Genomic DNA, 24,511 nt, shown 5'->3' with positions numbered 1-24,511 from the left:
CAAAACGTGAGGCAAGAGTTTTTACCTAAAACCTGAGAAAACTTTAAAAAAAATTCTAAAATGGAGCTAAAGATAGCTTCCTAGTTCTGTCTCTCAGGCAAGCCATGAGCTACGGTATGGCAGGTTTGCAGAGGCATGTGGGCTTGAGTGCAGCATGTTGGATTTTCACCATGGTACACAGAGGCATTTCCAAGCCACACAGTATGCTGTATGATGGATTTAGCTTTTGCTATTAAGAAAAAAAGTTTCTTGGCTGCACGCTGCTAGATGGAGACATGGACCCATTGCCTCCCAGAGTCGGCAGAGAGCTTAGTTACCCCAGAGCTAGTGATAAATGTAGTTCAGCCATGTTGGAAAGCTGATGTGGGTGGAGCCAGCAGCCAAAGCTGCCATTTCAGTCCTAGTAATCCTGTAGTTTAAAGCAATAGATTCACAATAAGGCAGATTCAGATGGAATAAGACTTTAAATGGTTTACAGTGCATGTAAAAATGTACCTAGGCTTAGAAAAGAGAAGAACATGAATAGACGGTTATATAAAGAAATAGTTTTAAAAAATAAAGTCTTTAAAGAAACAGTAAAGGTAACATAAAAATAAGCCACATAAAGATGGAAATCACACAGAGAGTTCTTGGGCATACACCCAAGGAATGCTCAATCATACCACAAGGACACTTGCTCAACTATGTTCATATCAGCATTGTTTGTAATAGCCAAAACCTGGAAACAACCTAGATGCCCTTCAACTGAATAATGGATAAATAGAATGTGGTACATATACACAATGGAATACTACTCAGCAGAGAAAAACAATGACATCATGAGGTTTGCAGGCAAATGGATGGATCTAGAAAAAATCGTCCTGAGTGAGGTAACCCAGACTCAGAAAGACAAATATGGTATATACTCACTCATAGGAGGAAACTACATGTAAAACAAAGATGACTAGACTGCTACTCACAACTCCAGGGAGGCTACCTAGAAAACAGGACCCCAAGAAAGACACAGAGATCGCCCAATGACAGAGAAATGGATGACATCTACATGAACTACCTGGATGTGATTGGGGTAATGAAGGGCAAGGGTCAAGGGAAAAAGAGTCTGGATTATATTGTCTTTGGGATTTTTAACTGCAGAGAGACAACTGATTGTAAAAGCTGCTGAGTTAAATCAATACGTATATTTTAAAGGTATCTCAATTTCAAAGTTTATGTTCAAGGATATGTTGCTTAGGAAAAGAGGTTCTGCTTTTGTTTCCTCAAAGATGAGAACATGTGGATTTCTTCCAGGTTAATGTGGTTTGACCAGCCACAATCCCCTCAAAGGTATCCAATGACACCATGGCCCACATCATCCAACATCTAAAAACAGCTTCAAGGCAACTAGCTCAGACAATGCAGCCTCACAAACTATTCCATGTAGCTGGAGAGTTTGTCTCTAGCTCCTGCCAAGCCCTGACAGTCTGGCAACCCACTTATAAAATAAGCACATAGACTCTTATATTATTTAAACTGTTTGGCCTAATGGCTCAGGGTTCAAGCTATCTAGTTCTTACATCTTAAATTAACCCATTTCGATAAATCTATACCTTGTCACATGGCTCATGGTTTACCAGTATCTTACATGTTGGTACCCATGGCTGTGGCTGGCAGCGTCTCCTGACTCAGCATTCCTGTTCCCAAGAATGCTCTTCTCTGCTTGTTGTGCCTATACTTCCTGCCTGGCTACTGGACAATCAGCATTTTATATATACAGAACGATATCCACAACAATTCCAGTCAGGACTTGACCATAATTCTTAATTTTCTCAGGACCCCACAAAAATACAGCGCCCTTTATCAGCAAAAAGTGGCCTAGAAAACTATGACTACATTCCCCCCAAATGGATTGTGGATGTTTGTCTTTGTTTAGGTTATTGGTTGCAAATTGTTATTGGTCATAGTCAATCTCTTTCTAAAAGAAGAAAGAGGATATGGTATAGAAATATAGAATATAGATATGATAGGATGAAAGGGTAGATTAATGAACCTACTTTTAAAGAGCAACAACTTGTTTAAAAATGTTTTGCACTGCTATGGATTTTAGTTTATTGATACAAATTTAGAGTTGATTTTGTTATACTACACACACACACACACACATATATATATATATATATATATATATATATATATATATATACTATCTTTTAAGGTTTTATGTTAATGTAACTCATTTCAATTGTAATGGTAATTAAGAAATACAGATTAATAGTCATCCATATTAATCAAACTTATAGTCATGTTAGTTAAGTTTTCTAGGTATACATAGATATAATTCAATTAGGTAGCTAACCATCAAACACTTCAAAGACCTATAGAATATGGCATTTAAAATGTTTTAAAAACTTAGACTTTCCTGGACAATAAGACATGTCTGCTCCTGACAGCACTGATTTAATTCAGAGTGAAAGATGGGTATTGAAGACACTCCATATGGAGTTTATCTTCTTCTTGGCAAAAATAGCCATTTGGGCAAGAAACTGTTCTTGCATGGACTTCTTGACAAAATGTTGTATCAACTGGACATGCAGGACCCATAGGAAGGTGACCACTGAACTTTGTAAAGCAAAATGGTCCTTCAGGTTTGTGCGACAGAAGAAACTGCCAGATATTCTGCAGGACACAGAGAAAAGTGATTGAGAGACTCTAGGCCTATGGGCTGAAATGGATGCACCAATGTTGCAGAAGAATTTTAGATGACTGTCCAGGCAGTCAGCTGTCTCTGTCATTCTAAATTTTTGGAAGTTTCTTACAATGCACTTCCTGTTTACTTAGGAAATAATATTATATCCTTCTAAGGTCTTTGATGTAGTTGAAAAGTAGGTAAATATGGTTTTCTTCGGTTATGATAAGAGATAAGATAGTTATGAAACCTTAGACTCACAAATATAGGACAGATAAGATATCTTCTTTAATTTTGCCAAATACAAATAGACTAGATACTGTAACTGTAATTCTTGCTTTGTAACTGTTGTATTATATGTAATTTTACTATGTTAAAGTTAAAATCTTCCTTTTAGATTAGACAGAAAATGGGAACTGCTGTGGGATATTCTGTATACTGTAAATCTATGTTGCACTGTTTGGTTGATAAATAAAATGCTGATTGGCCAGTAGCCAGGTAGGAAGTATAGGTGGGATGAGCAGAGAAGGAGAATTCTGTGAAGAAGAAGGTAGAATAAGGAGTCACCATCAAGACACAGAGGAAGCAAGATGTGAAGCAGAACTGAAAATAGGTACCAAGCCATGTTGCTAAACACAGATAAGAATTATGGATTAATTTACATGTAAGAGCTGGTCAGTAATAAGTCTGAGCTAATGGCCACGCAGTTTTAATTAATATAAGCCTCTGTGTGTTTACTTGGGTCCAAGTAGCTACAGACCAGGTGGGACAAAGGAAAACTTTCAGCTACACAAATGGTCTTTAGGTAGTCCCAGGTCAATTAAAAATTAAAGGTGGCTTTGGAGTCGGAACATGCCTCTCTCTTCTAAACCCAAGCATGCTTGTTAAAAGATAATGCAAAATCTCTGTATCATGTCAGAAGAGCCATCTGATATGGGACAGAAGAAAACCAAAATTAAGTGACTATTCTATTGCTACTAATTTCATAATTCTTTGGTTTTATTTTGACTCTTTAAAACTTTTCTTAACGTATGAATTTTATACCAAAACTTCTAAGATTTATATGTATATATACATATATATGTTAAACTTTTGTCATGATGTTAATGGTCATATAGAGTACTAACTAATTGTAGGAAAAAGGCTCCATCTATCTATCTGTATATGTTTTCATGTTTGAGTGTCTATCAGTTTTCTGCAGGGAATCATGATCACACCTCACAGCAAATTTGAAGTCTATAGAAAGATAATGGGGCCCCACAATGATGATTCTATCAGGATGATGATAATACCACTGATCCAGCCTCACAGACTACTTGAGCAAGGACTTTAGACAAGTATTTTGCATTCTGCAGAGACTGGACAACAAATGATAGAGCTACCTCTCCCAGGACTTGACACTTAACCCAAAAATTTTCTTTTCAGGATCTCCTAAAGATGCCTGAGCCCCCAGATAGCAGGAAGTAATTTTAAGAACATGATGCCCACATTCCCAAGAGATGGGGTGGTTTTTGGTCGTTCAATGGGTTATGCATAATTTTCATTGTTTAGGATGGTTGGTTACAGGTTATATTGTTAATGGTCAAGAAAAAGGCTAAACAAAGGAAATTAGATTCAGGGTTATTGTTTGGGAAAAAAGTGGATTTAAATAAGAGGTAGATTACTGAATCTACTCTTAAAAAAGACATAAAAATGATAGAATAAAGGGTAGATTATTGAATCTACCCTGAAAAGAAAAAAGAGAGAATATGGATATGATAAGATAGAAAGGTACATTAGTGAATCTACTTTTAGAAGGCAACTACTAGTTTTAAATATTTTACATTGGATTACATTTTTGTATATTGTATACAAATTAGGTATATTGATACAAATTTGAGATTGATTTTGTTTGAAAATACTGTATATACATTTCTAATCTTGTTCAAGGTATTGTACCTATATAGTTCATTTTAAAATGTAATGTAATTTTCTAGTCCTAGAAAGTTATTATTACCAACTATTTAGGATAATAAAGAAATGCAGGTTGTTAGTCATTACAGTTGAACTTGTATGTCATATTAGGTATGTTTTCTTTCTTTTTTGGTTTTTGGTTTTTGGAAACAGGGAAGTATGTTTTCAAGGTCAAGCAGAGATGTATTTTAGATAGAGAGTTCATCTTCAAGCACTTTAGAGATCTACAGAATATGGCAGTTAAGATGTTTTAATAACATAGATTTTTTAAAAATTTTATTTTATTTTATATTACAATATAATTTAGTTCTACATATCAGCCACAGATTCCTTTGTTCTCCCCCCCACCCTCCTCCCAGCCAACCCCTCATTCCCCCAAGGATTGAGATCAACTTGGTAGACTCAGTCTAGGCAAGTCCAGTCCTCTCCTCCCAGGCTGAACCAAGCATCCCTGCATGAGCCCCAGGTTTCAAACAGTCAATTCATGCACTGAGCACAGGACCCAGTCCCACTGCCTGGATGCCTCCCAAACAGATCAAGCCAATCAACTGTCTCACCTATTCAGAGGGCCTGATCCAGTTGGGGGCCCCTCAGCCATTGGTTCATAGTTCATGTGTTTCCATTCATTTGGCTATTTGTCCCTGTGCTTTATCCAGCCTTGGTCTCAACAATTCTTGCTCATATAAACCCTCCACTTTCTTACTAATTGGACTCCCGGAGCTCCACCCATGGCCTAGCTGTGGATCTCTGCATCCAGTTCCCTCAGTCATTGTGACTAGGAGACATGTCTGCAACTAGCAGCTCCAATCTACTTCAAAGAAGATGATGGACATTTAAGAAACTCCTTATTGAGTTTACTTTCATTCTGGCAATAGATAGCCACTGGGCAAGAAAATGCCCTTGCATTGACTGCTCAGAGTATGCTGTCCAAAATGGATAAGCAGGACACAAAAGAAAGGACTGCTGATCCTTACCAGATAGGAAGGCTCTTTAGAAAATCCTGCTTCACAGATGAGTCTGTCAAATATGCTAGGCCTGTGGGTGCCCCAATGTTGCATAGAAACCTTGGGTGACTCCCCAGGCAGCTAGCTGTTTCTGTTATAACTCACATTTTTTTGGAAGTCACTTTTTTGCACTTCCTGGTTAACTAGGTAATATTATTTCCTTCTCAGGTCTCTGAGGGAGTTGAATATTAGAGAGTTATAGTTTTCCTTGTTAAAAAATTCAGAAAAGAAATTCACTAATAGGTGTAAAGTATATAAGTTTAAAAGACATTAAAAGATAGTTTTTGGTTGGTAATGCAAGTTAGGATAGAAAGTGAATTAGGTATATTTTGGACTCATCAAAATAGAACACATAATGGAATATTCTCACTGAATTTGTCAAATGCAAATGGACTAGACATTGTTGATGTATTTATTGCTTGTATATATTGTATATAGTTATTGTACTTAGTGTGTATAGTTTTTCTTGTATTATTTATAACTTTTTTTTTATTTTAGACAAAAAAGGGAAATGTAATGATATTTTATTTGTGTACCTCAATAAAGCTTATCTGATATCAGAGGATAATGCCAGCCACTACATTAAATATAGAGGTCAGGCAGTGGTAGCTCATGCCTTTAATCCTACCATTCAGGAGTCAGAGATTCATCTTGACCTACTGTGAGTTCAAGGTCACACTGGAAATAGAGCCAGGAGGGGTGGCAGCCTTTAATCCCCATGCTAGTTAGCCATAGGGTTCTGGAGGTCTCTATAGACAGACAGCAAATGATAGAGCTGGGCAAAAAGAGGAAGTAATGAAGCTGGGTAGAGAGAGGAAGTGAGATGGCAGGGCACAGAAAGGATATAAATGTAAGTATACAAGAAGTAGCTCTCTCTGGAGGCTGAGGAGTTGGTAAGGTGAAATTGGCTGTGGCTTGTCCCATTCCTCTGATCTCTCTGTTTTCACCCCAATATCTGGCTCCAGATTTTTATTAATAAGACCTTTTAAGATTCACTTTATAACTGTCTTTTCACAGGCTGTCCTAGTTAGCTTTAACTGTCAGCCTTACAAAGCATTTGGTCACCTGAGAAAGGAATCTCTCCAACTGATGCATTTCCCAGATAAGACTGGCATGTGACCCAGCCCACCATGGGTGGCACTATTCCCTGGACAGTTTGTTTTGCTAGTTACACGTGAGCCTGCAAGTGTCATTCCTCCATGGCTTCTGCTTCAAGAATCTGCTTGAATTCTTTACTTGACTTCTCTGAATAACCTGAAGGTGAAATGAACTCTTTCTTTCTCTAAGTTGATTTTAGTCATAAAGTTTTATCACAGCATCATAAATTAAATTTGTCAACCCAGTGTTTAATTATAACCACATTCTATTTTCAATTTCATTTTTTCTCTTGGTCCCAGTACTTCCTACAAAACTGAAATATTTAAAGCCTGCCTAGCCATGCTCACATGATGTTTCTATGGATCAGCTGATATATATATATATATATATATGTATGTATATACATATATATGTATATATATGACAGATATATATATATATGACATATATATATGACAGAGATAGATAGATAGATAGATAGATAGATAGATAGATAGATAGATAGAGATACTTTGTAAGGTGCAACATTCAAAATGAATACAAGCTCTCTTAGTTTTATATTAGGAATATTGAATGGTAGACTTGTAAAGCTAGTATTTTATTATTCATGAAAAAGTCTACAATGATGAAGATATGGGTGCCTGGCTTCAAAATATGATACATTGTTTATGGATTATTTTCCAAATTACCATTGTCATTCATGCAGAAAAGCTGAGAATGCCAGACTGTGTGATACAGTAAAACTTCCCTTTCCTTGCCATAAACTTTTACTTAGAGGAGGAATTCTAACTGAAGTGCCATAGGATCAGAATAAGGAACAGAAGACTATAAGGGCACCCAAGTAAATTTATAGAGCTTAAGCATCCCAGGCAGTTGATGTTTATCACACATTTGGATGCTAATGTAACCAGGAAGATCACATCAGCATCAGAAGCAGCTGTTAGGAGCATGCTATGGGATATGTCATCTATGCTTTTCATCTGACAAATGCATCCTTTAAAGAAAGTGTGTGGCAAATGGTGAGATAAGATTAGGGAGATCCTAAACACTCATAACTTTACTTTACCTCCCAAAATACTTACTTACACTCCACTTATACACAAATATATTTTCCCTTGGTTAATAGCTTTAAAATGTTTCAAAGTTTCGAAATTAGCAGTATAGAAAAATACAAAAATAGGTTCAACAATCTTTAGGTGTTCCTGAGCTATTCAAATGATTTGAAAATATTTTTAAATATCACATTGAAAAGTGCCTAAAATAACAAAAAGTCATTCAATACTCAAATGTTAATCTTTCTAGTCCAAGGTGCCTAACAACTTGAATGCTCAAAATATTAGATATTTTTTGTCATGTTATATTGTTTTCAGGAGCTGATCAAATAACCTTCAATGTAGCACTTCCCAGCATCAAAGAAAAGAAAATGTCAAAATTTAAATGTTCACTTTTATAATATTTTAGTTATTAAAAATTATTTCCAAAGGTTGATTTATACTAACCATGGCATTTTAATAGTCTAGAAGAATATCAAATTAAATGAAAAGAATATCATGCAAGCATTACTATTATAAGTATATGTCTGAATTTGAGAAAAAATACTATTAGGTTTATTATTCTGCATTGGATTCTCTGAAGGCAATTTCTGTTAGAGTTTCAGAAGCAAGTGTTTATAGGGCAGAGAGATAACAAAGTGTGATTTAGGCTTTCCTGGTGTCTCACAAAGGGCTGTAAGGGCTCTGCTTTTGTACTCCTGTTTTGCTCAGTGAGGCATACTGGAACTCCTCAGAAGAATGTGACCTCTGATGAGACGGTCTTATGCAGAGTTGAACAATATGCCTTCCTTGAAAGTAGATCTAAATGTCACATCTTAGTTTCTATCAGAATCATGTTTTATGTCACATAGACCTGCTTTCTCATTTGGGGAAAGATCTAGAAAATTCCAATGACTTCCTGTTGCTTTGGGGAAACTTAGAAGAAGATCAATAAGGCAAATGTTCCACTGCTACATTTAAATACTTGATCACAGTTGCTAGCCAGTTCCCTCTTCTAATTTCACTTTAAATAACCCTACCATTTGAAGACACATAAACTTGAATTTTTACCCCTTAGTTCACTGAGTGTCTGGCCACTCTTTCCTCCTCATAACAGGGTGGCCATACTTGTATCTTTATAGTTACATTTGAGAAAAGGGCTAAGATGACGCACTCATGTGCAGCACCTGGATTTCACACATTCCTGCATGGGCCTGTCAAAAGTGACCGTTTTTGCTTGTGTGATATTGTACTTTATAGTTCTATGGGAATTCCACTGTGTTAGTGGGGAAGTTGTGCCCTTTTCTAACAAAAGGATTCCTAACCACGCAGAGTTTAGAGGTGCAGAATTACAGAAAACACAAGCTCACCTTTGGTCAGTAAGGATAATGACAAGTGCATGGAAACTGCTGATTTCATTTCTTGGTTCCAGAGTTGTCTGCATACAACATCTGGAAGCTTGTGAGCTTATGCCTCAACTGCCTTCAGCAAGCTGTTCCAATACTATATGGGAATAAAAGATTCCTAATTATAAAAAATAATATGATTGGTGTACTATGACATGATTTATGATATGATGACTATGATCAGTTGTCCAATCTCATGCCACTTTACTGTGAATATATAACTCTTGTCTGCAACTCTGTTATGTATAATCACTATTTTCAGCACTATATAAACCCTTGGACAGTGGTGCTGGCTGAAGCCTTGCAGGCAATAAAGACAAAGTAGTACCCTAAGTATCTGTTATAGAAATGAAGTAGTTGCCAGAATAGAAGGAGCCTAGTGTTATCTACTTGCCACCAAGTGATAAGTTGTAGTTCTTAAGGGACAAGAACATATTAAGGCTAATAGCAGGTTTGGCAATCATTGGCTCCAGTAACAAGGGCAATCTTGGTCAATGGGAGTCCACAATTTTACATAGAAGCAGAATAGCCTCTTCTGACACTGTGCCTATGTTGTTCATGTTGCTAGTCTTCCAGCACTGGGCCATTGATAACAGGGACTTATGAACCTAAAGTGGAAAAGTGCTTTTCTGCTTAGTGTTATGTCCATGAAGGGTGATATTTATTATGTGTTAACACAAGATTCAATAACTCATACTTTATAATACCCCTTTGTGTCTATTTACTTGTATATATGTCAAAATTCACTTTTTCCTAACCCTTTTATCTTTCTCCCTCTGGGCAACTGACAATTCACTAGACTTTAACTCTCTATATATCTTTCTCACCAAAGGACATAGTTCCACCATAGACAGAGCAAAAATCTCATTAAACTATAATTTTGCATGAGAACATACCATTTATTGGATAGAAGAAATAAATTCTGATCAAGTGGAGGAAGAGTGCCAATATCTACTGTCTATCATTTAAACATGGGGTGCTTTTTTGTTCCCTATGAAAGAATTACAGGTGGACCACCTTAAGCCCTACCTATTAACAGTAATCTTTACAATTATCCGTATCCAATATCTTTCTAAAAGAAGAAATGGGGTATGATATAGATATGATAGGACAAAAGGGTAGATTGTTGAACCTAGTTTTAAGAGCAACAACTTGTTTAAAAATGTTTTACATCACTATGGATTTTAGTTTATTGATACAAATTTAAAGTGAATTTTGTTATACTATATGTATATTTCTACTCCTGTTTAAGGTATTATGTTTATGTAACTCATTTAAATTATAATGGATAATTAAGAAATACAGATTAATAACTAGTCTTCTATGATAGTTAAAGTTATAATCATGTTAAGTTTTCTAGGTATACATAGATATAATTGAATTAGGTAGGTAATCTTAAAACATATCAAAGACCTACAGAATATGGCATTTAAAATGATTTAAAAATTTAGATTTTCTGGACAGTGAGAAATATCTGCTCCTGGCAGTATTGATTTACTTCAGAGAGGAGGGTGGGCATCGAAGACATTCATATGGAGTTTATCTTCTTCTTGGCAAAAATAGCTATTTGGGCAAGATACTGTTCTTGCCTGATCTACTTGAAAAAATGTATCGACTCGACATTCAGGACCAATAGGAGGTGACCACTGAACTTTGCTTGGCAAAATGGTCATTCAGGTTCCAGCTTCACAGAGGAAACTGCCAGACATTTTACAGGCCACAGAGAGAAATGACTGGGAGACCCTAGGCCCATGAACTGAATACAGATGCCCCAACTTTACAGAGGAACTTTGGATGACTGTCCAGGCTGCCAGCTGTCTCTGTCTACTCTCGCAAGACTCCCAAAAGTTGCTTGCATCCTTCTCCTGTTTCTCAGATAATAGTATATCCTTCTGAGGTCTTTGGTGTAGTTGAAGACTAGATAGTTATAATTTTCCTTAGTTATGATAAAAGATAAGTTAGATATGAAACCTTAGACTCACAAATATAGGATAGATAGGATATCTTCTTTAATTTTGCCAACGACAAATAGACTAGATATTATAAATAGACTTGGTATTGTAACTGTAATTCTTGCTTGATAATTGTTTTGTTATATGTAATTTTACTATGTGAAAGTTAAAACCTTCCTTTTTGAAAAAAAATGAAAATGGGAAGTGCTGTGGATATTGCTCTGTATAAATAAAATGCTGATTGTCCAGTAGCCAGGCAGGAAGCATAGGCAGGACAAGCAGAGAAGAGCATTCTGGGAACAGGAAGGCTGATTCAGGAGATTCTGAGTACCAACATGTAAGATACTGGTAAGCCATGAGCCATGTGGCAAGGTATAGATTTATAGAAATGGGTTAATTTAAGAGATAAGAACTAGACAGCTAGAAGCCTGAGCTATTAGGCCAAACAGTTTAAATAATATAAGAGTCTGTGTGTTTATTTTATAAGTGGGCTGTGGGACTGCCTGGGTTTAGCAGGAGCTGGAGAGAAACTCTCCAGCTACAGAGAATATAATTCACCAACCATCCACTTTTACTTGTATCCAATACTAAGGCAAATGGATCTTGGGTTGCCTTCTTTTCTTAAGCTAGTAATATAGAATTCCCCCTTGTATTCACAGAAGTGAGCTGAAGGGGTGACCTTCATGGAACAGTGATAGTTTGCAAGGTAGTCTGAAGAACCTACTACACATCTTACTTGTACCCACTACTACCTGATATCAATGTGACACATCAGTGCAATCTTACACTGGAATTTTGTTGGATGAACCAAGTCTTAAGATTTTCACATATCTTAACTCATGATGAATTGGTCTACATGGACTACATGGTCAGTTAGCATTCTATGAAAAATCAATGCGTTTGAGCAAGAAACCAGTAGAACACTAGAAGCTGTTTTCCAGAAGACTGTACTTATGGATGACACACCCTTGTTTCCAAACCCAGAGAAATCATATGGTGATCCTCTTGCTAGAGTACTGACCAATTCTCAATGTTTCCATCTTGATAATTAATACCTTGTAAATCTCATGGACTAATTAGGAAGGTTGTAACCACACTGGCAGGGGAATTATTGCACAGCCTCTTCAATGTATGGGTACTCTTTAAAGACCTTATTATTTTATGTCATAAACTATCTGGGTGAGAAAACTACCCAGAAAGAGTTGAATATGTGGATTTTGGAACCTGAAGAAATTAACTTATGTTTTGAATTATACGAGATGTCCAAGCATGGTAATAAAGGACTCTGACATTTAAAGATATGATTTGCCCTGAATCTTTATAGAGCTTACTTCTATTTCTAGAGTTTGTGCTCTCCCAAGGAGTCTGCATATTAGCATTTATACATATTACCAAAGAGGTCAGCTGTTTTTCACAATTTCATATTCAGTTGTCTGTTATTGCCCCTCATATTTTTTTGATCTTCTGTAGAGCCTCAATTGCATTTAGCTAGAATAATACAATTTCCTTATTATTTTTTAAATAAGAAGCTTTGGCCCTGTTCTTAAGACATGGTGAGTTTAAACTTCTTACAGCTTTATTGAAATGCTGGTCACATGCCATATAAAATACCAATTTAAAAATCTGCATTCAATATAATTTTTACTACATAAGTTTTGCACAGTGCTCATTATCATCTAAATTTATAATACTTTTGATTTCCCTAAAAAATGAACACCTTTTAGTGGCATCTTTATTCTCTTTCTTAACAAATTGTTAATTAACATTGTGGGTTTGGGTTTGCTTATTGTAGGTGTTTGCTATCAATAGAATTGATTTTGGGACTTACCTTTTTTGTGATTTAGTATTTTTTTCAAATTTTACTGTTGTTCCAATACTTCATATTTTTTTTATTGTGCAGCAATTTTCAGTTCTATTAACATAGGATATTTTGTTTTCCTATTCTTTGGATTTACGGGCCACTTTTGATAGATAATTATTTTGTTTCCACTTTGAGTTATTATGAGTAATGCTTTCTATGTAAGTTTTTTTATCTAGAAATATTTTAATTTGCTAGAATTATTAATCCAGAAGTGGAATGAGGCAGGCAGATCTCTGTGAGTTCGAGGCCAGCCTGGTCTACAAAGTAAGTTCCAGGAAAGGCACAAAGCTACACAGAGAAACCCTGTCTTGAAAAAAAAAAGGAATTAAAGACAATATGGAACTCTAATGATACTTTTTTTGTCTAGGAAACATGTCTTGACACACACTGGACTGATAATTTGCTGGGCATTGCAGCCATGTTCATAATATGAGATCATTTATGTACTTAAATGGGCCAAGTACACAGTAGGATAGCAGGTTTAGTTAACTCAACTTCGAGAACAAGGTAACCAATCTCATGGTGGCTTAGATTTCCTCTGCAGTCTTTTTTTTTTTTTTTTACAAACGAAGTCAAATACATAAATTTAATCTTAATTTACATAGTCCTTGCTGTCCCTGACCCAGAATAATCTATTTGTATGTAGTGGTAATCATTTGCAGAGAACAGCAAACAGGTTGAAAGCAAACTTGTACAACAAATACCCACCAAAATGCTGCAAACAACAGGAGCTATAACTTGATAATGTCTATTGGCAGCAGCGATGTTTACTATTTATCAGAGTCAGTAAAGTAACTTCTTCCCTTGTGAAATTCTGTTAAAGATTTCTGTAAATAATCCTTCACTTCTTTCCCATGTTGTCCTGGCTAAATTTATGTCAGCTTGACATAAGCTAGAGTCATCTGAGAGGAAGAGACTTCAACTGAGAAAATGCCAACATAATAAGATGGGGCTATAAGGTATTTTCTCAATTGGTGATTAATATGGAAGGGAAACTACTAGGCTGGTGGTACTAGGTAATGTAACAAAGCAGATCTATGGATAATGAGAAGCAAGCCAGTAAGCAGCAACCCTCTATGGCCTCTGCATCAGTCCCTTTCTCCAAGTTACTGCCTTGAACTCCTGCCCTGACTTCATCAAATGGTGGACTTTTACCTGGAAAGCATAAGATGAATTAAATCCTTTCCTTTCCAAGTTGATATTGGTCATGGTGTTTTATCACAGCTAGAGAAGCCCTAACTATGACATCTACCATGTTTTCTATGTTGTTCAGTAACTGCAAAGCAAAGCCCTTTGTTAATGACAGAGAGACACAAAAACACACATGCATTCATGCACACACACTCACAGAACTGGTACTAGGAATAGACACAGGCGTGACTAATAGGCATTACTCCTAGACACAATGGATAAATTACAGATAGGCCAGTAACCACCAGGGAGGCACCTGGAGAGAAGTGGGGAATTCAAATTTGGTCTCACTCTTGGTTGAAGTAATTCAAGAGGAAGTTGTTTGTTTTTATTCCTTAATGCAACACCCATGTAGTTTAGTGCCCTCTGAGGTTATCTTTAATTCATTGACTGATGCATAGAATCACCATGGCTAGAATTTTAAAGAGTTGTTTTCTTACATGATTGAATCATTTTACATTTTTCTCAACAGAGTAGATGGAGAAAAATATTTTTCAAATACCCTTAAGCATTTGTTATTTTCTATCTTTTTAATTAGAAACATCCTAGTGGCTTCAAAATTACATTTTATTGTGGTTTTCATTTGCATTACCTGATGATTTACAATGCTATATTTTCACATAACCAAGTATAATTTTATTTGTTGTTTTTTGATGAGTATTATGAATCAAGTGCACTGTGTTTGCTAAGGCATTCTTCTGGCACACATTATTAATCATTATTAGTCAAATTTTTAACAGTTTAGTAGTTACCTTGTACCTGGAGTTTCTCAACTTCTCTCTCTTACATGACTGCTGTAAAACACCATCTTATTGCCTACTTTCTCAAATCACTCCATGTACCAAATGTTCCTGATTAGGTTTTTCAGAAGTAGATGTGAGACAGATTTGATGTATAAGGAATTTATTAAAATCAACATGTATTAACAGAAACAGAGGTTGAAGTCAAGGGGAAAATGGGCCTAGCAATCTTGTCTAAATTTAAGCAGAAAGTGGCAGGTGTTTATGCGTTTCACCAGTGTAGACATCAGAATTTATTTGGCCTAATAAGAGGGTGACTTTAATTTAAAACTATACTATGTAGCTGAGATAAAACTACAAAGATTTGAACAGGTATACCTAATCTACTTGACCTCTCACAGTAAGATGTTGGAACTTTACTTCTAGGCAAGCAGAGTGTCACACTAGTCTACTTGGGACATATATTGTACTTCAGCACAATGTGGAGGTCTTTCCAATAATTTCAATTTATTACAGTTTATGATCCTGATAAGTAATCTCCAAATATTCACTAATTAAAACAATATATTAACAATGATTATAAAGTGCTTATAGATAATATATGTAGTTAATTTCTGTTCAGTTATTTACTTATATCCATGTAGTTATATTTTCTGCATATTTATCATCTTGTATAAATAACAACACAACATGGTTTCTCATAATGAAACATATCATCTCACAGCCTGAGAGACTTACTTAGCCGTGAATTTAAAAAAAAAAAGAAAAAAATAAACACTCTTTGACCTGTTGGTTTACATTCTTAACTCTTAGAAATATTAGATATTACTTAAAATGATTTTCTCTCATTTGAAAACACTTGTCTCTGGCAGTCATTTAATTTTATACAAAATATAAGGTAAATTTTCTTCCAGAGTTCACTAGCCTTGAGGGGGAAGCATAGATGCATTTCTCACATTTTTGTAGCTAAATCTATAATTTGACCTTTATATATTTGGCTGTGACACTTTGAATAATTTATTCTTATGTTGCAAATACACTGATCTTCCTAGTCTTAGATATTTTCTCTTTGATGTGCAATTATCTAGAATAAAATGTAATACAATATACACTTGGAAGAATCAAAATCAATTTAGGCAATTTTTCTACACAGAAAAAATTACTATAAAGGGAAATCATGCTGGAATTCTTACATTAAGTGAGAGGGACACTACCCATTTTCTACTAATATCAAGTAGTTTTCAAATATATTTATAGAGATGAGTATCAAGATTGACTTTTTTTATATACATTAATATGTTTTTATTTGGCAATGACTTTCTCATACAATGTTCATTTGATCTTCTTCATAAGAGGAGATTCACTTTAATGACTTCAGTATTTAATAGCTTATAATTTTTCTGAAGATGGTCAAGTGACTGTCTCTTATGATAAGTAATTTATACTGTCCTGTACTTTCTACTATTTGACTGCAATGATTGTCCGTATATATTGTTTAAAGAAAATGAATCACCATGAATTGAAATGAAAGGTAAACGAGTAAACTTTTAGCACCAAATGTGTGAGAGAGAGAGACATGCAGACACACACACACACACACACACACACACACACACACATACAGAGAGAGACAGAGACAGAGACAGAGACAGGGACAGAGAGAGCATGCACTTTTATACCCCATCAGGACATCTGAGAGTCTTTTTGAATTTTAAATAAAACCCATAATATTTATCAGACTGAATATGAAAGGTTAGGGAAATGGAGCACAAGTATTTAAGTTAATACTTTTATTTCCATGGGATTAATACATATAACTTAAATTTCTGTGTGATATCTGTTTCTGTGTTTAATTATTTGAGAAATCTGCGTATTTCTGCTGTTTCGAATTTTTGATTTATTCCTTTGCTGTACTCGACCCTTTTAGCTTGATACTATCTCAATCAGCACTTTTGATTTTGTTAACTGTTTTAGAGGCCGTGTTCTCAATTCCATTTTGTGTTGATTTTTTTGCACAGTGTAACAGAAGGGTCCGATTTCATATGTTTGCATGACAATGAGTTCCAACATCATATGTTGCCGACACTATCTTTTCCCTTTGTGTGTGCTTGAAACTCTTGTGAAGGTGCATTTATTTCCAGATTCTCTATTCTGCTCCACTTGTTTACATTCAAGCCAGTTCCAAACTATTACTTTTGGACACAGGATCTCAGTATGTATCTGAGTCTGGCTTAGAACTCAGTATATAATCCAGGGTGCCCTTGAAAGTCCTGCCTCAGCCTCTAGAGTGCTGGAATTAAAAGTGTGAGTTAATAAATATAGCTACTTCTATACTAGTACAGTACACTTTCAATTACTTTCTTTACTTTGGAATATAATTTGAAATCAAGAATCTAGGGGCTGCAGACACGGCTCAGCAGTTAAGAGCACTTAATGCTCTTACAGAGGACCTGGATTTGTTTTCCAGCACCTACATGGTAGCTCACAACCATCAATAACAACTCCAAAGGATCTGGTCTTCTGGCCTCTGCCAGAACTTGCATTCACACATACACACACACACACACACACACACACACACACACACACACACACACATTAACGTAATTAAAATATTAATAATGAAATGTTAAAAGTAAATTTTGGATAGTTTCCTCTATTTCTGTGAGTGATTAAATGGGGATTTTGAGTCAGACTGCACTGAATATGCAAGAGCTTTAATAAAATGGTCATTGTCACAATTATTTATACAATACCAAATGGTCAGACATGAAAACATATATGCAAGTAACTTTATACAGACTGAGCAGTTTTACTCATATATATATATATGCATCTAGCAACAGTTAGTGAAAATAAGAGGCTACGCTTCCCCTTCACTCAGATTGGTGTCTACCCTAATTGTTATCATAGAACCTACATCCAATAACTGATGGAAACAATGCACAGACCCACAGCCAAGTACTTGGCCATGATCCTGGAGTTCAGTTGAAGAGAGGGAGAAAGGGTTGTAAGAGCAAGGGGAGTCAGAATCATGATGGAAAAACCCACAGAGATAGCTAACCCAAGCTCATGGGAACTCATGGCCTCTGGACTGACAGCTGGGGAGCCTGCATGGGACTGAACTAGGCCCTCTGAATGTGGGTGAAGGTTGTGTGGCTTGATGTTATTCGTTAGTCCTCTGGCAATGGGACCAGGACTTATCCTGTGTACACAAACTGGCTTTTTAGAGCCCATTTCCTATGGTGTGATGCCTTACTCAACCTTGATGTAGGGGTGAGGGGCTATGTCTGGCCCCAGCTTGTTATGCCAGCCTGTGTTGACTACTACCCAAGGGAGGCCTTACCCTCTATGAGGAGGGGAGGTGATATGGGGGTAGGTGTAGGGGAGCAAGAGAAGAGGAGGTGGGGAACAGGGGTTGGTATGTAAAAGGAAAGAAAAAATAATAAAAAAATATAAATAAAAGAGGCATTTGTAAATTTGAAAGAGAGCAAGGAGGGGTAAATGGGAGGATTTGAGAGAAGAGAGAAAAGGGGGAAATGATGTAATTATAATCTCAAAAGTAAATTATTAAAAAATAAAATAAACTTAAAACATAAAAAGAAACCACAATATTATCCAAACATACCACTGTTGGGTATCTATCTACTCTATAGGGTAGAAGTTAGCATACCACACAGATAAAGGCATATTCATGTTTATTGCAATCCTCTTCATGGTAGCAAAGTTATGGTATCAACTGATATGTCCAACAATACATGAATAGAGAAAGAATATGTGGTATGGAAATATCATGGAGCTATGAGGCTACAAAGAAACTGGATACTACGTTATTTTCAGAGAAGAAGATAAAACTGAGATCAGCCTGCCAAGCGAAGAAAAGACTAAGAACAAGTGTCACATGTTTTCTGTCATGTGTGATATCTAAACTTTTAAAAAGACATATTAGAAGGGGCAAGAGGAAGCAGCACAGAGGAATGGGATGGGGAACTTTTGAGTGACAGGGAAATGTGGATATGATCAAAATACACGATATATGTATGAAATGTTTTAATGTAACATGTGATTTTGTGACTATGCTACAATTATGTGTCCTACAACTTTTTTGAATTCATTTATTAGTGACAAAAGTTTTCAAAAGTTAACTGAGATGTTTTTCCATGATAGTGTTATTTGATAGTAAGTGTAGCTTTACATTATTTTCTCTGATTTGTATTTTTTGTTTCATTTAATCATTTACTTGATCTGAATATGACTTCAAATACTAATTGTAAAGAATAGAAAGAATGGACATTGTCGATTGCCTTAACCTAGGTCTCAGAGGAAAATTTTGAGATAATTCCCTTTACTTATAAATGGTGTCTTTATATATAACCTTTATTATACTGAGATAATTTCCCTCTATATTGTGATGACAGTTTGTGTTTGCTTGCTAGTAACTGGAGTATTGCAATTTCCCATGTATTCTTTCCTGTCATTTCATATTTCCTCTAATGTATATATAATCTTGACTTGATTTTTTTGAGAATTTCACATGAGTACTGTATTTACTTTGTTTTCCCCTTCAACTCTTCCTGTGCACCCCTGCTCTCTCTCAAGTTAATAGTGCCTTACTCTTTAATAATTATTGTTACATATATGCACATTTATAAACTTATAAATACAACCTACTGAAGTCACTTTAACATTGTTCACATCATATTTATGTGTTTTTAAGTCCAACTATGTGAGATTGGATAATGAGTTAAGGGCCTCATTTCTGGAGAAGACTGATTCTTCTTCTCTGAACAGCTATTAATTGCCTCTAGCTTTTCTTGGTGTGAAGCCTTGTGAGATTTCCTCCATCCACACTGGCATGTCAATTGGAGTCCCTTTTCAATTCTTATTTAGGAACAAAAACATTCTTGAGATTTTCTGGGTTTAGATTGTTTGCCATTTCTAGAAGATGCTCTCACAGGAGATATTCTGGTCTTCTTGCTCTAACTATGCTTCTGTCCCCTCTTCAGGGATGGTCCCTGAGCCTCATGTGTAGGGGTTCTGCTGTTGGAAGTTTTAATCAGGAATGGTTGGTAAAGTTTGATAAATGTTTGTTCTGCAATTATTTTGATGGCCATGTCTTGTATTTTTATTTTTGTTTTGTTAATATGCTCTATCATACTGATTGATTTGTATATGTTAATACATTCTCATTTATCCAGGGGGAAGTTCTATTTGGCTGTAGTGTATGTATGAAGTTTTTTTAATGTCCTGTTGAAGTCAATTGACTGTTATTTTATTAAGGATTTTTACATTTATGATTATCGTGGTTATAGATCTGTAATTTTATTTTCTTTTTCAGTATTCCCTTGTCTTTGGTATCTAGTGACACTGACCTGATAGAAAGGATTTTGGAATGAGGCCTTTTATTCTGTTTTATTATTAGGTCAATCATTTAAAATGAATTGGCTAATTATTTTGAAAGTTTTGTTATAAAACCATCTTGCTTTGTATCTTTCTATGTTTTGTGATATTTGATTAATTATCACATCTCTTAATTTATTGGTTTCCTAATCTTGATTCAAGCTTAGTGGGTTGAATGTTTTCAGAAATTAAACCAAATGTGCAAGTTATCAAGTTATTGACATACAAGTTTTTACAGTGTTTCACTATTCTTTTCTTTATTTATTTTTGGTTTTATTTATTAATGACCAGGTATATGTGTGTTTGTATTTTGCATGTGTGTGGTAGAGGATGTTCCATGATGTGTGTTTCAGAAGGCATGTTATGGAATACATTCTCTCCTTCTATCATGTGGACTCCAGAATTTAATTCAAGTATGAGATATGACACTCAAGTGTCTTTATCCTTTCCATTTTTGAAACATACACTAAAATTTCTCCTCTTTTATTTCTAATTATATTTGACTCTTCTGTTTTGTCCTTAAGTAGTCTCAGGAACCATCATCACATTGGGGTTGCTAATTTTCATTAGAATTTTAAGAAACAAACTTTTAGTTTTATTCATTTTTTTCTGATATCTTGTGTACTTTATTTATTTTATTCATTCTCCAAATACTGCACTTAGTATGATTTTTAATAGCTTTTTTGAGGTGTAAAGTCTTTCTATTTTTTTCCTTCTTTCTATTTTATCTATATTTTTCCTGAAAAATAAATTATTCTCTCAGACAATACATCTGGACAACAGTTTCCCCTCCTTCTACTCCTCCAAGCTGCTCCCTACTCCTCCTCTCCCCAGATCCACTCTCCCTCTGTTTCTGTTCAGAAAAAGAGCAGGCCTCTAAGAGATAACAACCAAATATAACAAAGCAAGTTTTAATAAGACAAAACCAAGGCCCTCATATCAAGGTTGGACCACAATAGGAGGAAAAAAGTCCCAAGAGCATGCATACACACAAGCTAATAAGCATAATATATACACAGAGGACCTTGTGTAGACCCATGCAGGGTCCATGATTGCAGCTTGCGTCTCTATGAGCCCATGTGAGCCTTACTTAGTTGATTCTGTGGGCCGTTTTCTTCTGGTGTTCTCCATCCCCTCTGGCTCCTATAGTCTTTTCTTGGCCTCTTCTGCTGGGTTCCCTGAGCTCCAAGGGGAAGGACCCAATCAAGATATCTAATTTAGACTCTCCATAATTTTTGGCTTTGGGTCTCTGCATCTGTTCCCATCAGCTGCCAGAGGAAGTTTCTGTGATGATGACTGGACAAGGTACCAGTCTATGACTATAGAAGAGCGGAATATCATTAGGAATAAAAAAAATCATTTCATTGATTTCTTTTTTATTTGGCCAGTCATGTTTGGTTCTGTCCTAAGTCTCTCCTCATTATTCAGTCTCCACTTCCTGGCCATACATGCAGTTGAGAGCGTGGGCTCCCTCTTGTGGTATGAGCCTCAAGTTAAACCAGCCATCGGCTACCATGGCATTGGCTAGCCATTCCCACAAGTTCTGTGCCACCATTGCTCCAGCACACCTGGCAGGCAGGACAGGTTGAAGGTTCAAGGGTTTTGTGGCTGGGTTGGTGTACAGGTTTCTCTTTCCGTAGCCTGTAAAGTACCTTCCCATGCCAAAAGGACTAGAACGTATGGGTGAAGTCTCCATGCAAACACCAGCTCCACCTAATTCAATGAGTTGTGTGGGTCCCCGCTGTTAAGTTTTCAGAGAGTGACCCTCTGTCCTCACATCAGCCTGGGTTGTTTAGGGATCTCCACAGGCTCAGCCAACAATTCAACTGAACGTATCTCTGTCCTATCACTGTAAGTCTTGCCTGGCTACCAATTCAGATGCTATAGCCTCCATTACTAGGAGTCCTCACTAGGGTCACCCTCATAGATTCTGGGAAGTTTACATTGCAGTAGGTTTGTATATCCCTCTAAGTACTGCCCCCTGCAGATTCCAGCTATCTCTCTCTGAACTCTCCGTCTCCCTCTCTTCCCACTCCACTTGATCCTTCCCACTCCTATCCCCACCCACCCCGAGTCTGCCCACAAAGTCTGTTCTATTTCCCCTTCCCAAAGAGATCCATGTGTAACACCCTAGAGCCCCCTTCTTTACATAAGCTCTCTCGGGCTGTGAATAGTAGCTTGATTCTCATTTATTTAATAGCTCATATCCACTTATGAATGAATTAAGGTGGAAATTTATCATTATAACTTCCCATTTGGATACTGTTTATTTACTGAATCCAATGGTTTTTATTATACCATGTTTTCATTTTCCTTTATCTTCCAATAATTTGAAATTTTCTTTAGATTTCATATTTGACATTATGGTTTTCAATATTGCGCTCTTTAGTTTCCATATGCTTTTGTATTTCTGTTTTTACAACAGTTAAAATTTTAGTTCCATTTTATTGTTGTCAGAAAAGACATGTAGAATAACTTGGTCTTCTAATATGTGTTACGACTTAGATTGTGACGTAACCAGTGATATGTAGTGGAGAATATTCCTTGTGCATTTTAAAAAGTTTTGGATATGTGAAGTGGATGCATCTCCTCTACAATGGTATCCCAGTCAACTGTGTTTTTATTGATTTTTCTGCCTGGCTGTTCTGTTTGTTATGTTATAGGAGGGGTATTTAAATTCTATACTATTATCATATTGCTATCAATCCTTGTCATCAGATCTGCCTGTATTTGCTTATATAGTTAAGGGCTCTGATGTGGAGTATATATTTATAATTGTTCTACCTTCTTGTTGAATTGAATTTTTATCTTTGTATCATAATGTTTCTTGTCTCTGTAGATAGTTTTTGATTTCAAGTCTATTTCATGTGATATAAGAATGTCTACTCCTGCATATACCTTTCTTTATAGAAGAAAACTTTCTTTGAAACTAAGATTTATATCAAAACCAGGAGCAGAAAACTCCAATAAGTAATCTTCTTGATGTTTCTCAGAGATAAAAGTGCATTTTTTTCCTTTAAGAAGTCAAGCTTCAATGCCTTTAAAAAATCTGATCTACCTCTGCCATGACCTTTTTTAGAGTTACTAAGCTTCAAACCATGATGTGAATTAAAGTCTTGCTTTTAAATAAATATTTTTTTTAAATTGAATAACCTAAAGTTGTATGTTATCATTTTAGAATCCTTACACTACATACCTATTTTTTTTTCTAATACCACTGTAGGTGAACCAACTCTTTCAAGTTGTCCTCTGACCTCCACACCTGTGCCATGACACATAACTGTCCATAATACATACAGACAGCTGCAAAATAAATATTAAAACAAAAAAACTTTCAAATAACTTAAACTCAGTTATGGAAGATAGAAATGAGGCTTTATATCGAAATGTTTTCATGACATTTTAATAGAGTTAGGACGTATATAAAGCTAGTATCAAGACACATGAACTAGTTTGCATCTAGTTCCTAATTTTTCTATTACCAGCCTTTAAGCATTTGGAACTTATACACACGGATGTTAAATTTTAATCTCTCCTTCCAGTAATTTTGTTGTCTGGACACTAACTCAATTCATTATCTATTAATTAAGTGCCAATTATTAAGCATTGTGTTATAAATTTGAATGGGGACTGTGCTTGTAGCTTAGTTAGTACAATGCTCACCTAGCTTGTAAGAAGCCCTAGGTTAGATTGGCAGCACGGTATAAAATGCATGTGGTGGTACAGGCCTGTAATTGCAAGCAGAGGTGTAGCTGGTCAACACTGGTGAATGTAAAATCATGCTTAAAATAGAACTAAGCCTTTCCAGATGTATGTTAAATAAAACTTGGATGACTTAAAATGTAAACACATGTTAACACATGTATAAAGAAAATGCAAGAAGAGGCTTTAAAAATGACAGAACTTGCTACTATACTTGTTTTCTTTCTTACAATGTGAATTATCTTTGGTAAGACATTTAGAGTCTCAAAGGCTCACATTTATGAAATATGTAAGAAGATTATCATCTCAGTAATTAGGATTAAAGTGTAATATATTTTAGGTTATTGCCAAGATTCAACCATTATATGCCACTGATAATTTTCTTACAGCTTTTCCTAAAATAGATATGGCACTTTGTATGCAGACTATAAGATAACAGAGTCACTGTCATTTCTTTCAAAAGTCTGTCTTTTCAGAAACTCCCTTCTCACCACACCTTCAGAGATTTGTT

Source organism: Peromyscus leucopus, chromosome X (assembly GCF_004664715.2).
Source record: "Peromyscus leucopus breed LL Stock chromosome X, UCI_PerLeu_2.1, whole genome shotgun sequence".
Lineage (NCBI taxonomy): Eukaryota > Metazoa > Chordata > Mammalia > Rodentia > Cricetidae > Peromyscus > Peromyscus leucopus.
Note: the sequence above shows the minus strand (reverse complement) of the source record.